The following is a 25,870-nucleotide window of genomic DNA, read 5'->3' as shown; positions in this document are numbered from 1 at the left end:
GGCATGAGGAGTGTGTACGCAGATGATGTAACGAAACTTTAAAGAAGATACAAACCCAGCTACACTACTGAATTAAATTTCAAACCAAAATAAGACAAAACGGCAAAAAACCGCAATACCCTGGTATTTCGAAACACTTAGAAACTCTATGCAATTTACTGTTGTGAAGCAAGCTAACTCTAGCAATTTTGTCACCAACCAGAGGGTTGGTTTGAACACACGGTGCTTTATTACGTCTGGCCATGTTGGAGGGGGTATGCTGTTCGCTTCCTTCAGCTTGGAACTGACTTACCCAGCCAATTATAGGCGGAACTACGACTTAATGTGGATTCCAAATTCCAGAGAAGCTCTGAGTTTTTGACAATAAGAAACATTGCCAGACGTGAAAAGTGACACGCGAAATTCCTAGGACTGACAAAGGTTCGAAGCCCGGCCATACAGATCAACCACATCCAGGTTAAACTTGGTAAAAATCTTTACCAACATCTGTAACAAAAGTGGTTCCCTCTCACATTTTTTACAGAATTTGGCCAGTTCTAGACCCTCCCCCCCCCCCCTCCCTTAGAAGCTAAGACTGTGGTATAATCCTTTCCTTCTTAACTTCCCAGAATTTCTTCGTGCATTGGCTGATGGTCTACCTCTGTTCATTTGACACCAACTATGCAAAATTGATCAATAGTCTGAGATTTTCCCTGTCCTGTATGGTGTCACCTGTGACTAAGTTTGCTCAAATTCCTTCTTGTCTCTTCCAGTCACCTCATGCTGTTATTTATTAATTATTACTTACAAGACACTATTAATTCATTCAGTCATACATCATGCAACCCCTCGTTACATATCTGGCCTTTTTTGGAAACTAAAATTTATTCGAACTGGCCATGAACAATTCCCATATTACATTTAAAATCACGAAATCTCGTTTTAAAGCAGAAATATTAAATAAAAGAATAATATGAACCAATGGGATAATTATATGCAAAGTTGCCAGGGGCTTTATTCAAAGTGTTTCTAACGAACGTTCCTTTTGTTTCATAACTTTTATATAAACCCAACGTACATGTTGTCAACCTGTTTCTCGTCTTCCGTGTCTATTAGTCTTTCGCGCCTTTCGCGTCTGTTGGTCACTAGCGTCTGTGATTATTTAGTATCTGGGAGTCTTTGTGTTCGAGATTTTAGTGACCGAGCTTTTAGCGTTGTAGTTCTGAAAATTCAGTTCATGCGCCGCTGTGTGAAATAGTTAACCTCACTCGAAGCAGCGCAAATTAAAATTAAATTTCTTTTACTTTCGATTGTAGGCATTTATTATTGGGCTCAAGTATGAATCCCTTTCACAGTAATTTATATCAAATAAACTGTGTTTTATGAACCCTGTGACTTTTGAAGGAATTAATTTGGTGTACAAGTGCTACGCAAAATCAAAGATGTCAGTTCATTTTGAAACACGAAGCGACCGCCTAGAAACTGTTAATGAGCATCTTTGGCGGAAACCGCTAAACAACTTCGCTAGCTGATTGTAATAATTTGAATTTAAATATATTGAGCAACAGATATTGACTGAAATAACAGATAGTGTTGTTTCACCTCCATTTCACTTCTCTCGGCGAGGTGAAGAATATTGGATAGGCATAGAAACAGGAAAATACATCTTCGCCGATCGTTGAAGTGGCAGTGATAGCAATAGGAGACGCCACAAATGTCGCGGCAACATGGGGCTCGAAGGTAACAGATCAAGAATACACACATCACACATGTGATTTTGTGAATTGTTTAATGACTGTATACGAACGAAATAATCATTTGCATTATGATAATGGAGACTTAAATAATTATGTTTTTTGTGAATGCTCAAAACGCAATAGTACAGTTACAGGAAACAGTTTAAGTGTTGTCAAATCAGAATTCCGTGTACATTAACAGAAAAATACATGTTTTCTGATTATGAAGCTAAACAAGAAACAACATTACATATTCCAAATCTCATAAGGGTTCAGAATTTTAATGGTGATACTATTTAAAAATTTAAAATAAATGATGAATTCTGTAAGTGGATGGTATCTGATGAACATAATGATTATACATTTATAGCTCATTATGCTAGGGTTTGTGATTTGCAATTCATTCTGAGGTACTGTGTTGAAAATAAAATGAAGACATACTATCTACATAGGAACTAAATTAATGTTATTAGAAATATAACAATTGAGCCTCAAATTATAGATAGATGCAATTTTCTGCAAGGAACACTTAGTAAAGCTCCAGAAACACTTGATTTGAAAGGATTAAGGAAACGATACTTCCCACATTCTGTCAATACACATGAAAATGGAAGTTACATAGTGCTGATTCGGATATCAAGTATTAATGTGCTGGCTCTATGGAATCGGAAAAGAGGGAACTATTTCTCAAATGGCTTGGACAAAAAATTAAAGAAAATTATATGTTCAATATGAGGAAAGAAATTAATGAATACTGTAATTCTGATGTAGATATATTAAAAGAGATTGTTTAGAACTAAGAGAAAAATTCCTAGAAATAACTAATACAGGTCCATTCTGTTATTAATAACTACTGGAGCTTGTATAGCTATATAGAGTTCTAACTATTTACCTAAGAGAAAACTGCTGTATTGGATAAAGAACAAAAGGAAACTTATTGTACACAATCTATAGTTTTGTTAAAAAGTTGAAACAAAAATAGTATTTAAAATGCTCTTAAAGTTGGTGAAATCAATACAACTGAAGCCGAAGCAAATGCATTTGATAAAGAAATCAGTATTGCTTATCAATACCATGGCTGTTTTTGGCATGGTTGTAAAGATGCTTCGAAACAGAAATGATTAACAACAAAAATCGAGAATCAAAAGATGATTTATATCAGAAGATATTAATAACAAGTACAGAAATACTAAATTCAGGATATAATTAAGCCAAGATGTGGGAATATAATTGGATTAACTCAGCAGTGTATAAAAAACTTAAGAAATTAAAATAGTTGCCTGAAGTTGTCAAACCACTGAATCCAAAAGATGCTTTTTTATGGTCATAGAAATGCAATAAAATTAAGAACTAAGGAAATAGTGTTATCACAAAAAAGATGTATCTGTATCAAACTGAATGGTATTATGACTATTATCCTGTAGATCAATCAGCAAAAATATATAAACCAAAATATTATACTAGTGAATGGAATGGGCTGATAAAGTAGTAGACCCTTGAGGATTGTGTCATCCTGGTTTACCTGTACGAACGAAGATTGATAAAAATGAAAAACTGTTGTTTCCTTTCTGTGTAAAACGTGCAGCAGAAATAGTAAATAAATGTAATCACAGTGATGGCAAAAGAAGTTTTATTGGAACTTGAACAACTGATCTACTGATCCAAAGCAACATGTTGTTTAAAAATTATGTGAAGACTTTATGAAAATAACATTAGAAACCAGTAAATACCAGATTAAACCAAATAAGATGTACATAAAATATATAAAAGAAAAAACAGATTTTGGCTTAGATGTAAAAAAAGATAAAAGTAATCCCTGGAAAACTAACTACTGCTAACACATGCCTGTATTCATTATGGGAAAAATTTGGACAACAACAAAATATGAGTGAAACTGAGCATGTTACAAATTTACAAACATTTTATAAGATACTACTGGATGATCAATTAGATAATTTAGATGTAAATTTTATTAATGACAATATGGTACAGTATTAAGGGTTATGTAGAAAATAATTTTTTTTACATTTCATTATCACTTGTGAATATTTGAATACTAGATGTAGAGATAAAACATGTTTTTAACTGAATAATGAATTTAAAATTATTTTGCCAACAGATATCTGAAATTAATTAGTGGTTGGAATTTTCAGTTTTTTGTAGGAGGGAATATTACACTAAGTTATGTGTGTGTGTGTATATGTATATGTGTATATATATATATATATATATATATATATATATATATATATATACATACACTCCTGGAAATTGAAATAAGAACACCGTGAATTCATTGTCCCAGGAAGGGGAAACTTTATTGACACATTCCTGGGGTCAGATACATCACATGATCACACTGACAGAACCACAGGCACATAGACACAGGCAACAGAGCATGCACAATGTCGGCACTAGTACAGTGTATATCCACCTTTCGCAGCAATGCAGGCTGCTATTCTCCCATGGAGACGATCGTAGAGATGCTGGATGTAGTCCTGTGGAACGGCTTGCCATGCCATTTCCACCTGGCGCCTCAGTTGGACCAGCATTCGTGCTGGACGTGCAGACCGCGTTAGACGACGCTTCATCCAGTCCCAAACATGCTCAATGGGGGACAGATCCGGAGATCTTGCTGGCCAGGGTAGTTGACTTACACCTTCTAGAGCACGTTGGGTGGCACGGGATACATGCGGACGTGCATTGTCCTGTTGGAACAGCAAGTTCCCTTGCCGGTCTAGGAATGGTAGAACGATGGGTTCGATGACGGTTTGGATGTACCGTGCACTATTCAGTGTCTCCTCGACGATCACCAGTGGTGTACGGCCAGTGTAGGAGATCGCTCCCCACACTATGATGCCGGGTGCTGGCCCTCTGTGCCTCGGTCGTATGCAGTCCTGATTGTGGCGCTCACCTGCACGGCGCCAAACACGCATACGACCATCATTGGCACCAAAGCAGAAGCGACTCTCATCGCTGAAGACGACACGTCTCCATTCGTCCCTCCATTCACGCCTGTCGCGACACCACTGGAGGCGGGCTGCACGATGTTGGGGCGTGAGCGGAAGACGGCCTAACGGTGTGCGGGACCGTAGCCCAGCTTCATGGAGACGGTTGCGAATGGTCCTCGCCGATACCCCAGGAGCAACAGTGTCCCTAATTTTCTGGGAAGTGGCGGTGCGGTCCCCTACGGCACTGCGTAGGATCCTACGGTCTTGGCGTGCATCCGCGCGTCGCTGCGGTCCGGTCCCAGGTCGACGGGCACGTGCACCTTCCGCCGACCACTGGCGACAACATCGATGTACTGTGGAGACCTCACGCCCCACGTGTTGAGCAATTCGGCGGTACGTCCACCCGGCCTCCCGCATGCCCACTATACGCCCTCGCTCAAAGTCCGTCAACTGCACATACGGTTCACGTCCACGCTGTCGCGGCATGCTACCAGTGTTAAAGACTGCGATGGAGCTCCGTATGCCACGGCAAACTGGCTGACACTGACGGCGGCGGTGCACAAATGCTGTGCAGCTAGCGCCATTCGACAGCCAACACCGCGGTTCCTGGTGTGTCCGCTGTGCCGTGCGTGTGATCATTGCTTGTACAGCCCTCTCGCAGTGTCCGGAGCAAGTATGGTGGGTCTGACACACCGGTATCAATGTGTTCTTTTTTCCATTTCCAGGAGTATATATATATATATATATATATATATATATATATATATATATATATATATATATATAAATTCCAGGGTATTTCTGTTAGATTGTGGAAAAATTTAACAGGACATAAAAGATACTTCACTGAACAATTTGAGATAGGGAACCTGGGGTTGTAAAAGTCAGCTTAAGGTGATAACATGTATAAAATCACTTTACTGTGTGCTTTTTTATTTACATGAGTTACAGCCAGTTGGCAAAAATCATTAATGACACAATGAACGTACCATCAGTACCTTAACCTAAAAAATGAGCTGAAACTGATGACCATCAACCTCAGTGCAAGCATGACATCGGCGAACAACATTCTGACGCACCCTGACAAATATTCCATGTGTGTTCCGAGGGACATCACAGGCAGCTACAATTCTAGCAATTAATTCCATTCCCATATCCACTGGAATCTCATACACAAGTGACTTTAGATATACCCATAGGAAATAACCAAGAGGATTCAGGTCAGCTGACCTCGCAGGCCCTGGTATAGGGCTTCCTCTTCCAATACAGAGACCAAGAAATACAGGACTGAAATGGTTGCGGACACCTATACTGAAGTGAGGCGGCGTATCGTTATGTTGTATCGTATTTACATTGTCCCATGACAGACCACGCTATGAATCAACGATACACACCTTATGGACAAGGAAGGTAAACCAAACCTGCATCATGACGTAATAGCAGTGAGTTTCGTCCTCCTTGTTACCTTGTAAGAAATAAATACATGTACATAAACAGCACAGTGTGTGTGTGTGTGTGTGTGTGAGAGAGAGAGAGAGATTTCCTAAGCGACAAAATTGCTGAGGTCATCGGTCCCTAGACTTGAAGTAAACAAATAAAAACGGTCCAGTAGCTTAGTAGAAGCAACTGTAAAATACGTAAAACGCACTAATGTGGGATGTCTGCAGACTCATGCGTCTTGTAGACTCAACGACTTCACCATATCATTAATTTCAGGGGAATAGTTATAACTGGCAGTCTGATCCACAGGACGTAAGACACAGTAGAAATCTACCCCCATCAAAATTTTTCGCGGACCTTGACGAAGTAAGTAAATGGCATCCTCCTTACAAAAGCGCAAGGAGGCATATGTATGGCGGCAGCAGATGGAGCACAAAGAAAAATTACGGTGAGATCATAAAAACGACACTCTATGCCCTAGTTTCAAAGTCTGTCATCGGAATACCGTCCCTATAAAGCATGGCCATGCCAGTAGAAATTGCTGGTGCAACAATAAAAATCATAGAATACCCAGGGAGACAAAACACATCAAATAACGCTTCTTGCTGGCACACAATCATAAATAAACTGTCGTAACGCAACAAGCAGTAAAGGGGAGCTTATTCTGTTAACAATTACGTTAAGAAACGCATACGCGTGCACTAGTTAACACATGTAAGACGTGAAAGTAGATCGATAAAAGAATTTACGCATCACGTCCCGCACTCCGCAACACCGGCGGACGGCAGGGACGAAGGTACAGGATTCGAATCCTCTCAGCCGGAAGGTGCATATTCCACGCTTTATTTTTATTTTTTTCGGCGCAACACCTCATGCTCAGGTTGAAAACGTTGATCCTCGTCACTCCGTGACGCGGAAGGTCAGGAGGTTCATTAAGGTTCACTGTGGAAAGGGAGGCGTCCTCACTCCACTCAACGGAATCGAGAAACGCGACAGGGAGCGATGAACATCATCATCAGATACGGAAGAGACAGGCAATGCAGCGTCTGAAGCTGTCTGCATCATCTGGCTACCTGGAAGACTGGAAGACAATCCATCCGCAGCAAAGTGTTACTCTATCGTATCAGACTGAGGGAGGAATGGCATTGCACTAGAATACTGTAAAGGCAGAACAACAGACCATGTCTCCATTACATCACCGGAACCCACTGGAACAAACGATCCTCCGGATGGAGGAGAGGACACAGATGCAATATTCACTTCAACATCAACGGAAACAGCCATGGAGAAACAAGAACCGCAATAAACATCAGTATCCAAAGCATCAGCAGTGGAAGAAATACCTCCCATCACCACTGACTCGGGGAGGCAAGATTGAGGAGGAGTGAGCAAAATCTTCAGCATCCTGAGTCCGAAGGTGTTCAAATTGTGCTACCGATGTCGGCGCCTTAACAGCAGTTGGGGCCCAATCTGAACGTGCCAGTAACGGTGCAAAGTCGCATGGAGGGAGTGGGAGGGAGGGCGGGAGGCAATAACTCCCCAACGTTCTCTAAAGCTGGAGAAGTACTAGCAAGAGTCAGCGCAGATACTGATACAGCTGGTGTCCATGGATGAAGTTTTTCATAGGACTACTTTAAAACCGCAACACGGCGCGGGCGATTGGATCTGAGACGGCCACTTTCATCACATTCATCGCAAAGGAAGCAGGTGCCTTCTTGTCCCGCATACGCAACATGAATCTGAAAACCACAGTCAGATGTGAAGAAATATTCTCTTGAACACATATTTCTACGGTTCGGATACCACTGTAACATTGCAAGTGCTGTTGATCATATCAGCATTCCCACCGGACATGCCGAACAACTCCATAGGGAAGAAACGCCACCTTAAGAAATGAACCGCCACTTCAGGTGGCAGGTTATAAAGCCTAACCGAAATATATTCGATTGCCGAACTTGCAAGAAGGACTGGACTAACCGAATCACCGCGACGCGTAAACAACACCTGAGAACCATCGAATCGTATCAACCAACCGATGATGAATTTCCAAGGATCCTGGTTGCATGTGACGCGTACCCTTGTCAAAACTGAAACGAACGGTGCTTCGACCAAGAATATTCTTGGGGACTTGACAGACATCACGGTGCGGGCAGAGAACGCCGCCGCCAGAGGACAAACCAACAACAAAGACCGCTAAGCAAGAACGATGCGACACTGGCCTATACACACACGAGGCTGAGTGCATTCAAATTCGACACACACTCGGCGCTGCTGCAGACGCGGAAGTAAGAACAATCTGCTCACCCGAAGCGCAAGGAGTAAATCTAACGCACGGCTTTCTTGATTGGGAAGGACCGTCTGGTCCCCGGCACGAATCCGCCCGGCGGACTTGTGTCGAGGTCCGGTGAGCTGGCCAGTCTGTGGATGGTTTTTAGGCGGTTTTCCATCTGCCTCAGCGAATGCGGGCTGGTTCCCCTTATTTGGCATCAGCTACACTATGCCGGCGATTTCTGCGCAAACAAGTTCTCCACGTATGCATACAACACCATTACTCTACCGCGCAAACATAGGGGTTACACTCGTCTAGTGTGAGACGTTTCCTGGGGGGATCTACCTGGGGCCGAACCGCACAATAACCCTGAAAGATACACTCCTGGAAATGGAAAAAAGAACACATTGACACCGGTGTGTCAGACCCACCATACTTGCTCCGGACACTGCGAGAGGGCTGTACAAGCAATGATCACCCGCACGGCACAGCGGACACACCAGGAACCGCGGTGTTGGCCGTCGAATGGCGCTAGCTGCGCAGCATTTGTACACCGCCGCCGTCAGTGTCAGCCAGTTTGCCGTGGCATACGGAGCTCCATCGCAGTCTTTAACACTGGTAGCATGCCGCGACAGCGTGGACGTGAACCGTATGTGCAGTTGACGGACTTTGAGCGAGGCCGTATAGTGGGCATGCGGGAGGCCGGGTGGACGTACCGCCGAATTGCTCAACACGTGGGGCGTGAGGTCTCCTCAGTACATCGATGTTGTCGCCAGTGGTCGGCGGAAGGTGCACGTGCCCGTCGACCTGGGACCGGACCGCAGCGACGCACGGATGCACGCCAAGACCGTAGGATCCTACGCAGTGCCGTAGGGGACCGCACCGCCACTTCCCAGAAAATTAGGGACACTGTTGCTCCTGGGGTATCGGCGAGGACCATTCGCAACCGTCTCCATGAAGCTGAGCTACGGTCTCGCACACCGTTAGGCCTTCTTCCGCTCACGCCCCAACATCGTGCAGCCCGCCTCCAGTGGTGTCGCGACAGGCGTGAATGGAGGGACGAATGGAGACGTGTCGTCTTCAGCGATGAGAGTCGCTTCTGCCTTGGTGCCAATGATGGTCGTATGCGTGTTTGGCGCCGTGCAGGTGAGCGCCACAATCAGGACTGCATACGACCGAGGCACACAGGGCCAACACCCGGCATCATAGTGTGGGGAGCGATCTCCTACACTGGCTGTACACCACTGGTGATCGTCGAGGGGACACTGAATAGTGCACGGTACATCCAAACCGTCATCGAACCCATCGTTCTACCATTCCTAGACCGGCAGGGGAACCTGCTGTTCCAACAGGACAATGCACGTCCGCATGTATCCCGTGCCACCCAACGTGCTCTAGAAGGTGTAAGTCAACTACCCTGGCCGGCAAGATCTCCGGATCTGTCCCCCATTGAGCATGTTTGGGACTGGATGAAGCGTCGTTTCACGCGGTCTGCACGTCCAGCACGAATGCTGGTCCAACTGAGGCGCCAGGTGGGAATGGCATGGCAAGCCGTTCCACAGGACTACATCCAGCATCTCTACGATCGTCTCCATGGGAGAATAGCAGCCTGCATTGCTGCGAAAGGTGGATATACACTGTACTAGTGCCGACATTGTGCATGCTCTGTTGCCTGTGTCTATGTGCCTGTGGTTCTGTCAGTGTGATCATGTGTTGTATCTGACCCCAGGAATGTGTCAATAAAGTTTCCCCTTCCTGGGACAATGAATTCACGGTGTTCTTATTTCAATTTCCAGGAGTGTAGTTCAGTGTGGGGCGGCGGATGGGTGAATTGGACTGCGGTATTCGTCGTAGGGTTGTGGACCACTGCGGCTGTGGCAGGGACGGAGCCTCTCTGTCGTTTCTAGGCCCCCGGTTAACGTACAGTACAATACAATACAATACAAGGGGGAATTATACTCACTGCACCACATCTACTCTGCAACAAGATTCTTTATAAACGTGTACAAGCATTGTCAAGACGGTTGTGACTACTATCGCGATGGATACGCACTATGTTACCAGATATCCTATTTGATTTTTGAGCGTCTGTACATGAATTTGTTGTAATGTTATTTCACCGTGATTGCTACTTTACCAAATATTAAGGGAGGCTATAAATTTGCTGTGAGAAGCAGTCTCCCTTTACTTTAACACTAATGAATTTACGTATAGTAGTGGATAGATTGGTAATTTAAGGTTCAATTATAAAGAGTATTTTTTTTTCGTCTACACCGCTGTCATTCTCGTAAAATTTCGATATTGTGGATTTTCCATCACAAGCTCTACAATGAGGTTTTTGCGTGCTCTAACATCATCCCGCCGTTTTATCCGCTCTCTTGTCCAGCACGAGCACGGTCGTTTACGTTCTCTCTTTGCCACCAAAGGTATTAAAAGTGCAATTGAGGCCGAAGCTCTTCCATCACGACCTCTTTCTTCACTCACGGAACTACGACAGAAAAATCTCGCAGAGTGTGATCACTCAGTTCTCACTGACAGTCTCATCCTGCGGTATGTAAGCGCTTTCGACATCTGCACCTTCATGACTCTCAGTCACTTACAGGAAGTATTCGCAAGGAACTATCAGACAGTAACTATCAGCAAAAATTCGCACCTAGTGTAAACAATTCTGCGAGTATTAGCCGAGAGTACGAAACCGTCTGTGAGAAAAAACCTCTCCAATGTATCCTAGCTTTTACTTGTGGTTCTGTCGTCAGCTACCAACTCTGACATGTGACATCATTCTTCGGACGCCACCAGAATTACCACACAAACATACACACTGACGTATGTGGTGTGAAAAACTTAATGATCTTTTATTAGCCACGTGGATGTATATTCTCACGTATAAAAATTTCACTTAAGAATCATAAGTCACTGAACTGTTTGTTAACCATGTTCAACCGTAAAGTACATCCCTTTATTTCAGGTTCGACACAGAATAGCATTACAAATACTAATATAATTCGTGTACATTGAATATGTGTTTGAATACTGATTATTAATTCCTAGTCAAATTTCTTCATTTTCGATAACGTTTTGTTTTACATTATTCTGTGTTTTGTTGTAGACTATAAACAAAGAAATTGTGTTAGAAACTGAACAAAAAATTACATTTAGTGACGCAAACATACAACGAATGTGTGTCTAATAGAAATATCAGACGTGTTATTTTTTGGAAGCGTAATGCTTGCAAGGGAACCCCCCCATCGCACCTCCCTCAGATTTAGTTATAAGTTGGCACAGTGGATAGGCCTTGACAAACTGAACACAGATCAATCGAGAAAACTAGAAGAAGTTGTGTAAAACCACGAAAAAAATAAGCAAAATATACAAACTGAGTAGCTTATGCGCCCGATTGGCAATATCAAGGTTATTGTAATCCAAGGAGCGCCGTGGTCCCGTGGTTAGCTTGAGTAGCTGCGGAGCATGAAGACCTTCGTTCAAGTCTTCCCTCGAGTGAAAAGTTTAATTTTATATTTTCAGACAATTATTATCTGTCCGTCCGATGCGAGGTAACTGCGCCGTAGTATGGGGACGCTAAACCTAAACAAACATCTAAACATATTCCTGACGTGTGACGCACATGCCGTCAACAGTGTCGTATAGAATATATCAGACGTGTTTTCCTGTGGAGGAATCGGTTGACTTATGACCTTCCGTTCCCACTGGAGAGGCACGTCCTTTCGTCTACTAATCGCACGGTGTTTACGGTGCGGTCGCAAAACACAGACACTAAACTTATTACAGTGAACATAGACGTCAATGAACGAACGTACAGATCATAACTTTGTGAAAAACTTTTCACTCGAGGGAAGTCTTGAACCAAGGACCTCTTGCTCCGCAGCTGCTCACGCTAACCACGGGACCACGGCGCTCCTTAGATTACACTATCTTGCACATGGACTACTCAGTTTGTATATTTTGCTTATTTTTTTCATAGTTCCACACATCTTCGTCCTGTTTTCTCGATTGATCTGTTTTCAGTTTGTCAAGGCCTATCCACTGTGCCAACTTGTAACTCCTAGACTAGGAGAAATAAATGAATTATTCTAGCTTCCTTTGCACTCTTTGTGGTTCTTTAGTGGATAAAAGAGGGAGGAATAGATTCGGTTCGTGGAGAGAGAATTCAGATATTAATTTATTCTACATCTAATATCAAATAGTAAAAGTGGTACATAACTACATTTGCTATAGTTACAGCGTGAGTTTGTAACAGTTGATTTGAATTTTGAAATGTACACAGATACAAAGGTTTGGAATTCAGTCAGTCTTCAGTATTCCGTACAAGGCAAGCCCTGACCTCAATGCAAGTCTGTAAATGTTATGAAGTGACAAAACCGCACAAAATGGACTCTGTGCATCAGAGTTCAAGTTTAAGTAGACCTGCTGCTGGAGCTCCGGAGAGGGGGTGCTTCCATATCATTGAGAGCGGCATAAGTTTTCGTAGCATCTCCCTCTTGCCGCCGTGTCGGATGTGGCAAGCTCTTACAGAAATAAAATAAAATAATAAAAATAAACATCCCTGTAGATTAAAACTGCATGTCGGACTGGATCAAGAACCCAGAACTTTACCTTCCGTGAGCAATACTTTTAATGACTGAGCAACCCATGTACTACTCACAACCCGCCCTTGCAGCTTTACATTTCGAAGTAAGTCTTTCCTACTTCACAATCTTTTCAGAAGTTCTCCTCCATACCTAGCGGGACAAAGGAAGGAAATCGCGGAAAAATGGGTTAACCGCAGCCTAGGGAATGGTTCTACAACCAAGCTGTCACAATGCAGCGGATTGTGCGCTTGAAACATTATGGCGGCGTATTACAAGTCGGTCTTGATTGTTCAGTCGGTGATAGCGTTCCTCGCGAAAGGCGAGACACCACATTCGTGTCCTGATATAGCGCATAGTTTTAATGTTCTGATAAGTTTCAAAACAGGTTACACTTTGCGGCAGAGTGGAAGATAATCCCGGAAGCCCTTTCTGTTGTTAATTATGTCTATACCTCGTAAATTGGAAGTAACCGTAGTAGTTGAGCGCCTCAGAGAGAACCTGCAGAACGTCGTGAAGAAGTTTCGTGATCATACTATTGTAATAGGGGGAGACTTCAATCTACCAGGTATAGAATGGGATAGTCATACAATCAGAACTGGAGCCAGGGACAGAGACTCTTGTGACATTATCCTGACTGCCTTGTCCGAGAATTACTTCGAACAGATAGTTAGAGAACCAACTCGTGAAGCTAACGTTTTAGACCTCATAGCAACAAATAGACCGGAACTTTTCGACTCCGTGAATGTAGAAGACGGTATCAGTGATCATAAGTCAGTGGTTGCATCAATGACTACAAGTGTAATAAGAAATGCCAAGAAAGGAAGGAAAATATATTTGCTTAACAAGAATGATAGGGCACAAATCGCAGAATATCTGAGTGACCACCATCAAACGTTCATTTCTGAGGAAGAGGATGTGGAACAAAAATGGAAAAAATTCAGAAACATCGTCCAGTACGCCTTAGATAAGTTCGTACCGACTAAGGTCCAAAGCGAGGGGAAAGATCCACCGTGGTATAACAATCATGTACGAAAGGTACTACGGAAACAAAGAAAGCTTCATCATAGGTTTAAGAGTAGTCGAATCATAGCTGATAAGGAAAAGCTGAACGAAGCGAAAAAGAGCGTAAAGAGAGCAATGAGAGAAGCATTCAACGAATTCGAACATAAAACATTGGCAAACAATCTAAACAAGAACCCTAAAAAGTTTTGGTCATATGTAAAATCGGTAAGCGGATCTAAATCCCCTATTCAGTCACTCGTTGACCACGATGGCACCGAAACAGAGGACGACCGAAGAAAGGCAGAAATACTGAATTCAGTGTTCCGAAACTGTTTCACTGCGGAAAATCGTAACACGGTCCCTGACTTCAGCCGTCGCACGGACGCCAAAATGGAAAATATTGAAATAAACGATATCGGAATTGAAAAACAACTGCTATCACTTAGTAGCGGAAAAGCATCCGGACCAGACGAGATACCCTTAAGATTCTACAGTGATTATGCTAAAGAACTTGCCCCCTTTCTATCAGCAATTTATCGTAGATCGCTGGAAGAACGTAAAGTACCTAGCGACTGGAAGAAAGCGCAGGTCGTTCCCATTTTCAAGAAGGGTCATAAATCAGATGCGAATAATTATAGGCCTATTTCGCTTACGTCAATCTGTTGTAGAATAATGGAACATGTTTTGTGTTCTCGTATTATGACGTTCTTAGATAATACAAATCTCCTTCATCATAACCAACATGGATTTCGCAAACCGAGATCATGTGAAACCCAGCTCGCCCTATTTGCCCAAGAAATTCACAGTGCCGTAGACACTGGCGAGCAGATTGATGCCGTATTCCTGGACTTCAGGAAGGCATTTGATACGGTTCCGCACTTACGTTTAGTGAAAAAAATACGAGCTTACGGAATATCGGACCAGGTTTGTGATTGGATTCAGGATTTCCTAGAAGAAAGAACACAACATGTCATTCTTAACGGTTCAAAATCTGCAGATGTAGAGGTAATTTCGGGAGTACCGCAGGGAAGCGTGATAGGACCTTTATTGTTTACAATATACATAAATGACTTAGTTGACAACATCGGTAGCTCCGTGAGGCTATTTGCAGATGACACGGTTGTCTACAAGAAAGTAGCAACATCAGAAGACTCGTACGTACTCCAGGCGGACCTGCAGAGGATTAATGCATGGTGCGACAGCTGGCAGCTTTCCCTAAACGTAGATAAATGTAATATAATGCGCATACATAGGGGCAGAAATCCATTCCAGTACGATTATTCCATAGGTGGTAAATCATTGGAAGCGGTAACGACCGTAAAATACTTAGGAGTTACTATCCGGAGCGATCTGAAGTGGAATGATCACATAAAACAAATAGTGGGAAAAGCAGGCGCCAGGTTGAGATTCACAGGAAGAATTCTAAGAAAATGTGACTCATCGACGAAAGAAGTAGCTTACAAAACGCTTGTTCGTCCGATTCTTGAGTATTGCTCATCAGTATGGGACCCTTACCAGGTTGCATTAATAGAAGAGATAGACATGATCCAGCGAAAAGCAGCGCGATTCGTCATGGGGACATTTAGTCAGCGCGAGAGTGTTACGGAGATGCTGAACAAGCTCCAGTGGCGGACACTTCAAGAAAGGCGTTACGCAATACGGAGAGGTTTATTATCGAAATTACGAGAGAGCACATTCCGGGAAGAGATGGGCAACATATTACTACCGCCCACATATATCTCGCGTAATGATCACAACGAAAAGATCCGAGAAATTAGAGCAAATACGGAGACTTACAAGCAGTCGTTCTTCCCACGCATAATTCGTGAATGGATCAGGGAAGGGGGGATCAGATAGTGGTACAATAAGTACCCTCCGCCACACACCGTAAGGTGGCTCGCGGAGTATAGATGGAGATGTAGATGTAGATGTAATACGTCATCATGAACTAAGATCTCAGCTGATTCGAAAACTCTAAAATAAAATCTGTTAATTGGTGTTTGGAGCTCCAGAAGCAAAAGAGATTCGTAGACCCACATAGGCACATACGTTGTCACTCGTATGAAAACACGACTTTATGTTCAAACATCCATTTCAGAAACATACACAAGTATTTTACAATTAAACCAATTTTTTCCAAAAATAGCTTTCTGGTGGCCTGCTTCTTAGGAAAACAAAGTTAAACAGTAAAAGCAGGAAGTAACAAGCAGTTCTCTAGAAAACAGCCGGATAGAAACGTTGAACAAGTCATTTATGCATCGTTCTAAGGAAAATACTCTGACTAGACGTATAGAAACGAATTTGACATGGCGCACAACTGTCTGACTAGGATGTAGGCGAAATGAAGGCAGGGTTCAACAGCTGGCCGCTCTGTGGAGGAAACATTTTAGTAACAAGAAACGGCAGGCGAAGAAGAGGAAGGAAAGGAGAATAACCAGCTCAGACCAGCCATCACGTGTTACAGGGCTATCTTTCCGTTATGTGGCATTGCTTCGGCATCAGTTACTCGATTTCCGACACCTCAGCTGTCCGTGCTCTATCGCTTCCACATATGTATCACAGTTCAGAAATACAACACTACTGTCAAGATTCAAAGGTCGAAATACAACACTACTGTCTAGATACAAAGGCCCTCTTCACGCTTTTGACTCATTCAGCTCAGTCTGTTCTCTGCGGTCGGTTGGACAAATTGCCTTATGAGACATAAAAACTATAGTCTCAATGTAAATGTCAAAGATGCCATGACAAGTGTTTCTAGGCTTCCATTCATGACTCAAAGTAATCTACGCGGTTCGTCTGCATTTAAATCATTTTTACTCTGATTTTGCCGTTATGGCTTATCCATGAATATTCTTTTTTTATTATTTTTATTTGGTTTCAAGCAGAGCCCATTTCACCATATGCAATTACTGCACATAACGGCACAAATAGGACATTAAACGGGATAAGGAGTCAAAGTCAGGAAGGCTTTGCATCTAATCGAAAGATAAAAACTCATTAATCCCTATCGAGCATTCTGCTTGAACCTCTTTTTTTGCATCACAAGCACCTGTAGTCGAGGGGTAGTGCCTTTGATACTTTGATTACTAATCGAAACGTCCTTGATCCCGGTTCGATACCCGCAGCCACTTGAATTTTGATTAATAATCAGCAGTGGCAGCCGAAGACCTTCCGCATAAGAAGTCACCCTTATTCTACCAAAGCCCTTGTTAAGAGAGGGCGGAGGAGCGTACAGAGGTTCACGACCCTCTTGTCCTTAGGATGGGGAACTGCCCCTCAAGGCAGATGAATCAACAATGAGGATGCAGAAGGCAGTGGAAACCACGGCAATGAAGACACGTAACATGTATCCACAGGACATGTGGCCTGTAACTGACAAAAATTTCATGATGATCTCTCCATTGAAAAAAGATTCCCGAATAGTCTCCCACTCGGATCTCAGGGAGGGCGCTGCCAAGGGGGTGGGGACCACGAGAAAAAGGTCGAATAACCAACGGAAGGATAACGTTCTACGAGCCGCGGCGTGGGATGTCAGAGGCCTGAACGTGGCAAGGAAGTTAGACAAACTGAAAAGGAAAATGCAAAGGTTCAATCTAGATATAGTAGAGGTCAGTGAAGTAACGGTAGTTCTGGCATACATGCCAACGACAAGCTGAAGAGAGAAAGTATATGAGGATATTGAAAAGGTAATACAATACGTAAATGGATATGAAAATCTAATAGGCATGGACGACTGGGATGCATTTGTCGGGGAAGGAATAGGAGAAAAGGTTGCCTGGGACAAGGAATGAGAGAGGAGAAAGGCTGATTGAGTTCTGTAATAAATTTCAGCTGATAATAAAGGATACTCTGTTCAAGAATCACAAGAGGAGGAGGTATACTTGGAAAAGACCGGGTGATACGGGAAGATTTCAATTACATTACATCATGGTCAGACAGAGATTCCGAAATCGCATACTGGATTGTAAGGCGACTTAGATGGCAATTTAGTAGTGATGAAGAGTAGGTTGAAATTTAAGAGATTAGTCAGGTAGAATCAATACGCAAAGAAGAAGAATACGAAATTAATAAGGAATGACTAGTTACACTTGAAGTTCTCTAAGGCTGTAGGCACAGCAATAGGGAATAGCTCAGTATGCAGTGAAGTTAATGAGGAATGGATATCTCTAAAAAGGGCTATCACAGTAATTGGAAAGAAAAACATACGTACAAAGAAAGTAACTGCGAAGAAACCATGGATAATAAAACAAATATTTAAGATGATCGGTAAAAGAAGGAAGTTCAAAAATATTCTGGGAAATTTAGGAATACAGGTCACTGAGGAATGAAATAGATATCAAGTGCAGTGAAGCTAAGGCGATAAGGCTGCATGAAAAATTTGGAAAAAGAAATGATTGTCGGAAGGACTGTCACAGTATATCGGGAAGTCAAAATAACCTTCGGTGACATTAAAAGCAAGGGTGGTAACACTAAGCGTGTAACGAGACCACCACTGTTAAATGCAGGGGAAAGAGTACATTGAAGGCTTCTATGAGGGGGAAGATTTGTCTGATGTAATAGAAAAAGAAACAGAACTCGATTTAGAAGAGATGGGGGATCCAGTAATATAATTTAAAAGAGCTTTGGAGGACTTAAAATCAAATAAGGCATAACATTCCATTAGAATTTCTAGAATCATTGGGGGAAGTGGCAACAAAACGACTATTCACGTTGGCGTGTAGAATGTATGAGTCTGGCAACATACCATAAGACTTTCGGAAAAATATCATCCATACAATTCCGAAGACTGCAAGAGCTGACAAGTACGAAAATTATCGCACAATCAGCTTAACAGCTCATACCTCCAAGTAGCTGACAAGAATAATATAGAGAAGACTGGAAAAAAATTGAGGATGTATTAGATGACGATCGTTTGGCTTTAGGAAAAGTAAAGGTACGAGAGAGGCAATTCTGACGTTGTGGTTGATAACGGAAGCAAGACGAAGAAAAGTCAAGACACGTTCATAGGATTTGTCGACCTGGAAAAAGCGTTTGACAATGTGGTAAAATGATGCAAGATGTCCGAAATTCTGAGAATGATAGGGGTACGCTATAGGGAGAGATGGGTAATATACAATGTGTAGAAGAGCCAAGATGGAATAATAAGAGTGGACGACCCAGAACGAAAAGCTCAGATTAGAAAGGGTATAAGACAGGGATGTAGTCTTTCGCCCTAATTTTCAATCTGTACTTCGAAGAAGCAATGATAGAAATAAAAGATAGGTTCAGTAGTGGAATTAAAATTCAAGATGAAAGGATATCAATGAAATGATTCTCTGATGACATTCCTATTCTGAGCGAAAATCAAGAAGAATTCCATAATGTCCTGAATGGAATGAACAGTGTAATGAGTACAGAATACGGATTGAGAGTAAATCGAAGGAAGACGATAGTACTGAGAAGTAGCAGAATTCAAAATAGCGAGAAATTTAACATCAGGATTGATAGTCACGAAGTAGATGAAGTTAAGTAATTCTACTACATAGGTAGCAAAATATCCAATGACGGGTGGAAAGGTGAGGACATCAAAAGAAGAAGAGCACTGGCAAAAGAGGCATTCCTGGCCAAGAAAAGGCTACTAGTATAAAACATAGGCTTCAATTTGAGGAAGAAATTTCTGAGAATGTACGTTGGGAGCACAGCATTGTATGGTAGTGAAATAGGACTGTGTGGGAAAACCGGAACAGAAGAGAATCGAAGCATTTGAAACTGGCACTACAGACGAATGTTGAAAGTTTGTTGGACTGATAAGGTAAGGAATGAGGAGATGCTGCGCAGAGTCGGAGACGAAAGTAATATATGGAATACACTGACAAGGAGATGGGATAGGTTGATAGGACATCTGTTAAGACATCAGACAGCTGTAGAGGGCAATAACCGTAAAGGACGTAGGTTGCAAGCGCTGAGATGAAAAGGTTGTCACAGGATAGGAATTCGTGGCGGGCCACATCAAACCATTAGAAGATTGATGACTGAAGAAAGAAAGCCTATCGATTTTTTAAATGAACCTCATTTTCAACAGTCAATCCGAATTTCCCACTGGCGCTAGCAGCAGATATCTCTAAAGCATCACATACAGAACAAGTGACAGACCGAAGATATCACAATATATTGAAGGTATTGAACACTTTCCAATAGAGTTTGTAGGACATATTAATTTGATATTCGTCCAGAATAACTTCGGGCATTTTCTTCACAGTGAGAGGCGGATACCTTTTCGACAAATTCATCCGGGATGTGCAGTGAGAAACCCATGGTTTAAATAAAGGTGTGTGATGTTCAACAGGGTTTCTGAATGGCAGAGGAACTGCGCGAGGTGTTTTATTGTACTTGCCTCTCATATCCTTTGGAGAACCATTGTTTGAGATCAAATGCTGTTGGACAGTGCGTAGTCGATCTCTAAAGATAGCGTGGAAAGTCACGAATCTGTCTCTAGTGAGCGGAATTAATATTTAATTTAGGGGCGACTAGACGCCTCAACAAGAACAACGAACAACAGGATTTGCGTTGCCACAACTTAACAAATAGCCTCTAGTCCCCTAATGTTACATCAATGCCCGTTCCCAACAGGTCGTGGTTGATTGGCTAATGGAGATGGGTGCCTTCAATAACAGCTTACACAACATTACTGATTCACGTAATTTAACAATAATAGTTCACTGAAAAACAATTCTTTAAACACTTCATAGAAAGGCTGGTTAAATAACTGTTCCTTTGATTAATCGGGTAATAAATTCTCAACCAATAACAGTAGCAAACATCACTTCTAAATAAAAACTTACAGAATCGTAATGGTAGAAAGTTACCTTACAAACTTCAAAATTCACTTTCATTTAACACGCAGATATAAAAACATATCCAAAACTCATAGTTAGCATATTTGTCGAATTCCAGTATTTGTAACCTTCGGAAGTACAGCGCAGAAATGACAATTTCAAATCTGTCCAATGAGTAATCCTGATAGCAGAAAATTATGTTCACAAATAAGAAATATAATAACTTTATGACTACTCCCATCCAGCATTGGCCACACTTTTACACAATCGTAAATTCCGTTAAAAAAAGTGATAGTTACTGTTCAATCTCCACACAGTTGAGTAACACCGCAGAAGTCGCTGAAGGTTAATACAAGTACCGTATTCCACAGTTTTCTTCTCCAATATCATGACATCCTTATTGTGGGCGAGCATGCTACAGCACAGGATGTTCAGGTTGGGCCCACGCTGTCTTGTTTATCTGCCGTGACAAAACACCCACAAACGACATCGGCCACAGCTCGCAGTAAATTGCGTCCATACAATTGAAGAGCCCACGGCTTATCGTTCCACAGCAGCGTTGAATTCCCAAGCGTCTCGGTTTCACCATCAGTTCATTACCACAGAGTGCCAAAATTATTAATGCACAACTCGGACCTTCCCGACCCTAACACTCAGCCGTTCTGTCCTTTTCGCTCGGTACACTCTAACCCTCCTCTCCTCGTCGCCAGAGGGCAACTCGCCGCCAACTCGGCGCCCCAGTATCTCTGGCGAGACCAATATCGATCTAAACACTGGAAGCCGGAACACAATCGTGCCGAAAATCGGCACACTACAAACGGATTACTCTGTTGTGGTAAGGACCACACTCGGGCTTCATAACAAAAAGCAATGCTGTGTGCAAAACTGGTGCTGGACAGTGAATTGATGCCTTCGCCATCACTTGCTCCCTCTTTACGCAATACTTTGCGTGACCTACTTTGTTTAACATTATCCCCAGAGATAAGACCAGCCAAACAGAAATCTTGTGCATTTTTTAATTGCATTCTATAGTTGTCTAAGAAAAGATGTTGGCTTTGTTCAGCTGTTGTCCTTTGGAAGCACCGCAATCTTTTGCATCTGCAACCAAAGCGAGCGTAGGTCAGATCACCTACACACCTGTCAATTAAGTAAATCAGGTGGAAAAAATTACCTATGAAAATAAAGTATGTAAACATTGCTTACCTGCAGTCATCTCCAACACGTTTGGAGGAAACACTTTTGCCGGCCTAATTCATGTGTTCCTCGCCTTCAGCTTCTTCTCCTTTACTATGCTTTCCTATCTTTCTTGACGTTTCCGCTTTTTAGGTCAATGAATACTGTTTTAGGAATTCATTACAGAACAACACTCAGTAAACTCACTTGTGGAGAGCAGACTGGAATAATCCACCAAGTACTACGCAGGCGACAACGAACATTGAGGTTGCGGTGTTGCCTGCTTTCACACAAAAAATAGCTCTTGCCAAATGACAAAGGTTGTTTCTGTCAGAAAACATTTTGATAAACGCTGTTTCTGTAGAACCATCACATTTCTGAGCTGCAGTAGCTCACGACAAGGGACGTTTCCTCCGTGACTGACGAGAACAAACCGTGAGTGTAGGGGATGGCTACACGATTGCGCTGAAATCACGACAACGAGGAAAAACTTTCATAACAGTTTTTTGTTATGAAGTCTTCAATTGTACAGTTGTTGAAATTAAGTACAATTAAATTCTCATGTTTTAAGCCCTTCCTTTTATTACAGATTTTTTCTGTTTGATTGCGGGAAGCACATGAACGGCACTGGAAAAGGGGTATTTTCCTAAGTGGTTAGGTATAAGGATCATATGATCTGAACTTTTATTTTAGCGCCGCGCGGTATTAGCCGAGCGGTCTAGGGGGCTACAGTCACGAACTGTGCGGCTGGTCCCGGTGAAGGTTCAAGTCCTCCCTGGAGCAGGGGTGTGTGTGTTTGTCCTTAGGATAATTTAGGTTAAGTAGTGTGTAAGCTTAGGGACTGTTGACCTTAGCAGTTAAGTCCAATAGCATTTCACACACATTTTTATTTTATTTTAGTAAGCAAATGCATTTCTCGTTAACATAAACGGAAAGCTTAGAAGAAGCGATTCGGACAGTTTCACGAGGTATACTCGTGATCACAGTGTACAATGCATTGCAGAAAGTAGTACTTCTGGCACCCCCATCGATTCCTCCTTTACCTGTTCCATTCGGGGACGATGTACGGAAAGAACAGCTGCCTCTGATCGTCAGTGTGATACCGATCTTCTTCCGATTTTCCTGTCACAGTCATTTCACGAGGGGTGTGTGTGGCAGAGAGTAGTGTACCTTCTGGCTCGTCGAGAAACGTGCTCTGTCTGAATTTTAATAATAAACTACTCCGTGATGCCCAACGCCTCTCTTACAGCATGGAGTTGGATGAGCATCTTCGTGACACCCACGTGCTGACTAAACGAACCGGTGATGTAACGCGCCGCACATTTTAGAATCTTTCGTATCTAAGCTCACCGGATAAGATATTATTAGTCATCCTCTTTAAAAGAGCGCACTGGTTGCTATGGAACGCTGTAGAGTCGGTTCCAGGCGCTTTTTTTGTGTGATCCTCCACAACCGACGTACGTCGTGGTGTGAAGTGGTGTGTACGTGTGCGAATTAGACAGCTGTATGGAATTAGCGCAGTTATATGGGACGACATGGAGACGTGACAGAATGGAAAAAAGAAGCTGCCGTGTTTGGTCGGAGATGAGGTTTCCCGATTAGTTGGTGTATCGGTGCGGACTGTCAGATACCTACAGCTGCATCTGCATGATTACGCTGCAATCCACAATTAAGTGCCTGGCTGAGGGTTCATTGAACAACCTTCAGACTATTTGTCTGTCTTCCACTCTCGAACGGCTCGCTGGAGAAAGAACACTTAAATCTTTCTGTGCGAGCTCTAATAGCTCGCCACCAACTAAATATTTTCGCTATCGAAGAAAAAAGTTGGTGAGTGAAATTACAGGAGAATATCCTCTCGCAACGAAAAACGTCTTTGTTTCTATGATTGCCACTTCAAGTCATCTACACTCCTCGAAATTGAAATAAGAACACCGTGAATTCATTGTCCCAGGAAGGGGAAACTTTATTGACACATTCCTGGGGTCAGATACATCACATGATCACACTGACAGAACCACAGGCACATAGACACAGGCAACAGAGCATGCACAATGTCGGCACTAGTACAGTGTATATCCACCTTTCGCAGCAATGCAGGCTGCTATTCTCCCATGGAGACGATCGTAGAGATGCTGGATGTAGTCCTGTGGAACGGCTTGCCATGCCATTTCCACCTGGCGCCTCAGTTGGACCAGCGTTCGTGCTGGACGTGCAGACCGCGTGAGACGACGCTTCATCCAGTCCCAAACATGCTCAATGGGGGACAGATCCGGAGATCTTGCTGGCCAGGGTAGTTGACTTACACCTTCTAGAGCACGTTGGGTGGCACGGGATACATGCGGACGTGCATTGTCCTGTTGGAACAGCAAGTTCCCTTGCCGGTCTAGGAATGGTAGAACGATGGGTTCGATGACGGTTTGGATGTACCGTGCACTATTCAGTGTCCCCTCGACGATCACCAGTGGTGTACGGCCAGTGTAGGAGATCGCTCCCCACACCATGATGCCGGGTGTTGGCCCTGTGTGCCTCGGTCGTATGCAGTCCTGATTGTGGCGCTCACCTGCACGGCGCCAAACACGCATACGACCATCATTGGCACCAAGGCAGAAGCGACTCTCATCGCTGAAGACGACACGTCTCCATTCGTCCCTCCATTCACACCTGTCGCGACACCACTGGAGGCGGGCTGCACGATGTTGGGGCGTGAGCGGAAGACGGCCTAACGGTGTGCGGGACCGTAGCCCAGCTTCATGGAGACGGTTGCGAATGGTCCTCGCCGATACCCCAGGAGCAACAGTGTCCCTAATTTGCTGGGAAGTGGCGGTGCGGTCCCCTACGGCACTGCGTAGGATCCTACGGTCTTGGCGTGCATCCGTGCGTCGCTGCGGTCCGGTCCCTGGTCGACGGGCACGTGCACCTTCCGCCGACCACTGGCGACAACATCGATGTACTGTGGAGACCTCACGCCCCACGTGTTGAGCAATTCGGTGGTACGTCCACCCGGCCTCCCGCATGCCCACTATACGCCCTCGCTCAAAGTCCGTCAACTGCACATACGGTTCACGTCCACGCTGTCGCGGCATGCTACCAGTGTTAAAGACTGCGATGGAGCTCCGTATGCCACGGCAAACTGGCTGACACTGACGGCGGCGGTGCACAAATGCTGCGCAGCTAGCGCCATTCGACGGCCAACACCGCGGTTCCTGGTGTGTCCGCTGTGCCGTGCGTGTGATCATTGCTTGTACAGCCCTCTCGCAGTGTCCGGAGCAAGTATGGTGGGTCTGACACACCGGTGTCAATGTGTTCTTTTTTCCATTTCCAGGAGTGTATGATGGCCGTGGCACTCTCTCCGCTATTTCGCGTAATTCAGAACGAGCTGCGGTTCTTAAGTTTTTCGACGCCCTTCATCAGCTCGATCTGACGCGGATCCCACAGTCTCTTTAGTAGACTTGTTGCACTTTCTAAGTGTTCTGCCAATAAATGGCAGTCTTTGGTCTGTTTTCCGCACAAATTTTCTATGTTATCTTCCCAATTTAATGTCATTCTTTGGCATAGTTAATGGGGAGAAATACGCGATATGTCGATTTAAAACATGTTTGAATAAAAATTCTACTCAGCACTGCAAATTTTCTTTTCTGATTGCCGGTTTCGGCTCTTTGCCGAGCCGTCTTCAGATCACTGTGTGACACTCACTACACATCGTCATGCTTCTTAGAGCTAGGTCGCTCTGATTAAACAAATAATCCTAAATTCAAAATCTTAATGATTAAGGTTGTCAGTTTACATAACCAACTAAGACTTTCACTTTAGGAGTTTTTTATTTAAATAGGGCGCCTTAGCTCTAAAAATACAACGATGTGTAATGAGTGTCCCACAGATTGATTTGAAGATGGTTCAGTAATGAGCTAAACCGGTA

This window comes from Schistocerca americana, chromosome 2 (genome assembly GCF_021461395.2).
Source record: "Schistocerca americana isolate TAMUIC-IGC-003095 chromosome 2, iqSchAmer2.1, whole genome shotgun sequence".
Lineage (NCBI taxonomy): Eukaryota > Metazoa > Arthropoda > Insecta > Orthoptera > Acrididae > Schistocerca > Schistocerca americana.
This window is presented reverse-complemented; position numbering follows the sequence as displayed.